Source organism: Petromyzon marinus, chromosome 77, assembly GCF_048934315.1.
Source record: "Petromyzon marinus isolate PM22_M1 ecotype Great Lakes invasive population chromosome 77, UKy_Petmar_22M1.pri1.0, whole genome shotgun sequence".
Lineage (NCBI taxonomy): Eukaryota > Metazoa > Chordata > Hyperoartia > Petromyzontiformes > Petromyzontidae > Petromyzon > Petromyzon marinus.
In genome coordinates this window covers 5,312,566-5,317,565 of record NC_133743.1, presented here as the reverse complement: position 1 = coordinate 5,317,565, position 5,000 = coordinate 5,312,566, and the positions used below count along the sequence as shown (strand labels likewise).

Below are 5,000 nucleotides of genomic sequence, written 5' to 3'. Positions count from 1 at the left end.
ATTCCCCCGGTACAGCTATTGAAGGCTTCACGAACTACGTGGTCAAAATAGATGTTAAATAATGTGGGAGCCAGAGGACATCCCTGTCGCACCCCAAGGTGTACAGGGAATGGCTCTGACTCCCGGCCACGTAGTTTTACCCGGGCCCGCTCACCATCATGAAGGTCCTTAATGATCGTGAGCAGAGGGTCAGGTACTCCAAAAGCACGAAGAACGACCCAGAGCCCAGGCCTACTGATGGTATCATAGGCCTTGACCAGGTCAATAAAGCAGAGATGTAGGTCTTGTTGGAATTCCCTACACCTCTGCTGTAGCAGACGGACAGAAAATATGGCATCTGTGCAGGACCGCCCTTTCCTGAAACCGCATTGGGGCTCCGCAAGCCTCTCCTCAGCGTGCCTGGCAAGGCGATGCTGAATAATCCTTGCCAGGACCTTTCCCGGCACACTGAGGAGTGAGATGCCCCTGTAGTTGTTACAGTCTGTGCGGTCCCCCTTCTTAAAAAGGGGGACCACCAGGGCATCCTTCCAATCCTGCGGAACCCGTCCAGTGGTCCAGACTGTTGTTATGATGTCATATAGGGCAGTCTGTGCACAAACGCCACCCTCCCTCAGCATTTCGCTTGGGAGATCATCTCTGCCCGCTGCCTTTCCTGGTCTCAGACTCCGGATCGCCTTCAATACTTCCTCAGAAGATGGCACCTCAGCCAGCCACTCACAGGGGGTGACTTCATCCAATATTTGAGGCACCGCAGCCTCAGCAGGGTCATCCTCACTTTGTGCCACGATGTTTTCCTGGCTGTGGGATTTTCCCTCCCCCAGGACCTCACAGAAATGCTCAGCAAATCTGCGAACCTGTTCCTGGGGGTCGGAAATTGGATCACCGTTTTTTCCCCTAATGATGGTAATAGGTGTGGCGCTGCAGGTTACTTTTTTGATGGAGTTAAATAGCGATTTGTGATCACGGGCCACTGAGGCAGACTCCATCTCCTCAGCAACCCGCGACCACCACCCATCCTTGCAGCGCCTCACGGCTCTCCGAACCTCCGAGCGAAGGCTGCGGTAAGCCTCCTCATTCTCTGACGTGGGATTCTGTAGCCGATGACAGTGGGCCTGTCGCTTTTTCTCAACCATCCTGAACAACTCCTCTGTCATCCAGGGTGTCTGGGGAGGTCTGGACCGCGTACCCAAAGCAGCCATTGCAGCTGCATGAGTCACAGTCCTAAACCTCGCCCATTTACCCTCGACATTAGGAGGAGTCGGGGACGATGCCAATCCCAGCCGCAAGCGATGATGAAATTCTCGCTTGCAACTTTCATCAGATAACTGAGACCAGGCCACTTTAGGTTGGAATGGGGTCCTGGGTGTACACCCACCACCGGAGTGGAAGAATGGCAGGCGCATCTTACAGATGACTAGTCGATGGTCAGAGGGCAGATCAGCTCCACGGTAGGTCCTGGTGTCAAGGACATGGGCTCGCATTCGCTGGTCCGTCACTATGTAGTCCAGCAGATGTTCTTGCTTGGACCCGGCATGCATCCATGATGTTGTGTGGATGCGCCGATGCCGGAACAGCGTGTTGGTAATTACAAGCCCATGGGCTGCACAAAAATCTAGCAGCCTCCTACCGTTGTTATTGAGCTGATCTGGCCCATGCCCTCCAATCACTCCAGACCAGGTGCCAGTATCATGACCAACTCGGGCATTGAAGTCACCCAACATGATGACTCTATCCCGAGGGGCCACTTTAGCCAGCACCTGTGACAGGAGGTCATAGAAGGCATCTGACTCATCGGCTTTGCCTGCATCCCTCCACGGATGTTCATCTTCGGTGGGGGCATAAGTAACCACGACCACCATTCCTCGCCTCCGGTTGATGGGAAGGCGAGCCCAAAGTAGCCTGGGGCTTACAGCTTCCCACACCTCACCGCCACGCTCCCACGCCCCCTTCATTCTTTTGTTCAAAAGAAGACCCACACCCTGTTGTTTGGCAGTCTGCTGCCCCGAGTAGAGGACTGTCCACCCCTCATGGTGGCAGGAGCCAGAGCCGGTCCACCGGACCTCCTGAATGCCGCATAGATCCAGGCGGTACCGGTCCAGCTCCCGACAGAGGAGTGGCAGCCTCTCCTCTGCAGTGAGCGTTCGAACATTCCACGTGGCCACCCGTAGTGGCTTTTCGTTGTTTCTGGAGTAGCCCCGAGGGTAGGTATTCAATCTCCTGGCTCCGCCAATTGGGGTTTGGCCAGGAGACGTCATAGACGCCTGGCCCCCCGGGGCCTCCGGCACAAGCTTAGTTGTTACATATTTCACTTTAATTCGTGGTTTTGTGGTAATTAATTGAAGGTGGAGGGGTTACCAGCCCCTCGCACCCGTCCAGAGCCCCCGTTTAGCCCCTGTGGTGGACACATATGCCATGAGGGGAGGAGCCAATCAAAATTGGAACTCCCCCCACAGCACTGTCCACGACAGAGTTGCCCGTCCGGCACCGCGAGGAGGTAGGGGGTTGTTTTCACCAGCATCATCATCACAGAGTGATAGCACGCCTCACTAAAGAAGTAGCCGCCGCTCGTGAAGGTAATCATCACCAGCATCATCATCACCATCATCATCATCACCACCATCATCACCACCATCATCATCAGCATCATCATCACCACCATCATCATCACCATCATCATCATCACCACCATCATCATCATCACAGAGTGATAGCACGCCTCACTAAAGAAGTAGCTGCCGCTCGCGAAGGTAATTATCACCAGCATCATCATCACCATCATCATCAGCATCATCATCACCACCATCATCAGCATCATCACCATCATCATCACCACCATCATCATCACCATCATCACCACCATCATCATCAGCATCACCAGCATCATCATCACCATCACCACCATCACCACCATCATCATCAGCATCACCAGCATCATCATCAGCATCATCACCATCATCACAGAGTGATAGCACGCCTCACTAAAAAAGTAGCCGCAGCTCGCGAAGGTAATCATCATCATCATCACCATCACCACCATCATCATCATCACCATCATCAGCATCATCATTACCACCATCATCACCACCATCATCATCACCATCATCAGCATCATCAGCATCATCATCATCACCATCATCACCATCATCATCATCATCACCATCATCATCACCATCATCATCATCACCATCATCACCATCATCATCACCATCATCATCATCACCATCATCACCATCATCATCACCATCATCATCATCACCATCATCATCAGCATCATCATCACCATCACCATCATCATCATCATCACAGAGTGATAGCACGCCTCACTAAAGAAGTAGCCGCCGCTCGTGAAGGTAATCATCATCACCATCATCACCATCATCATCATCAGCATCATCATCATTACCACCATCATCAGCATCATCACCATCACCACAGAGTGATAGCACGCCTCACTAAAGAAGTAGCCGCCGCTCGCGAAGGTAATCATCATCAGCATCATCATCATCACCATCATCACCATCATCATCACCAGCATCATCATCACCAGCATCATCATCATCACCATCATCACCATCATCATCACCATCACAGAGTGATAGCACGCCTCACTAAAGAGGTAGCCGCAGCTCGCGAAGGTAATCATCATCATCAGCATCATCATCATCATCATCACCAGCATCATCACTACCATCATCATCACCATCATCACTACCATCATCACCACCATCATCACCACCATCATCATCATCACCATCATCATCACCACCACCACCACAGAGTGATAGCACGCCTCACTAAAGAAGTAGCCGCCGCTCGTGAAGGTAATCATCATCAGCATCATCATCACCATCATCACCATCATCATCATCACAGAGTGATAGCACGCCTCACTAAAGAAGTAGCCGCCGCTCGTGAAGGTAATCATCATCATCACCATCACCACCATCATCACCACCATCATCACCATCATCACCATCATCACCATCATCATCACCATCATCATCATCACCATCACCATCATCACCATCATCATCATCACCATCATCACCATCACAGAGTGATAGCACGCCTCACTAAAGAGGTAGCCGCAGCTCGCGAAGGTAATCATCATCATCAGCATCATCATCATCATCACCACCATCACCATCATCAGCATCATCATCACCAGCATCATCATCATCACCATCATCACCACAATCATCACCACCACCATCATCATCAACATCATCATCACCATCATCATCAACATCATCATCAACATCACCATCATCACCATCATCATCATCACCACCATCACCATCATCATCAACATCACCATCATCAACATCACCATCATCATCACCATCATCACCACCATCATCATCATCACCACCATCATCATCATCACCATCACCATCATCATCACAGAGTGATAGCACGCCTCACTAAAGAAGTAGCCGCAGCTCGCGAAGGTAATCATCATCAGCATCATCATCATCACCATCATCATCATCATCACCATCACCACCATCACCACCATCATCATCATCACCATCAGCATCATCATCACCACCATCATCACCATCACCACCACCACCATCACTACCATCACCACCACCACCACCATCACCACCATCACCACCACCACCATCACCACCATCACTACCATCACCACCATCACTACCATCACCACCACCATCAACACCATCATCACCATCACCACCACCACCATCACCACCATCACTACCATCACCACCACCATCATCACCACCATCACCATCATCACCACCACTACCATCACCACCATCACCACCACCATCACCACCATCATCACTACCACCACTACCATCACCACCATCACCACCACCATCATCACCACCATCACTACCATCATCATCAGCACCATCAGCACCACCATCACCACCATCACAACCACCACCACTATCGTCACCACCACCATCACTGTGTTGTGGATGTTGACGATGTTGTTGATGTTGGTTGTTGTTGACAATGTTGATGTT

The 5,000-nt window shown here is 51.1% G+C and overlaps 1 protein-coding gene across 1 annotated transcript in view; it reads left to right on the top strand.

Moving 5' to 3' along the window:
- The window catches only part of LOC116958412 (uncharacterized), a 45,558-nt gene that overhangs the window by 11,629 nt on the left and 28,929 nt on the right, over nucleotides 1-5,000 (top strand). The window lies entirely within an intron of this gene.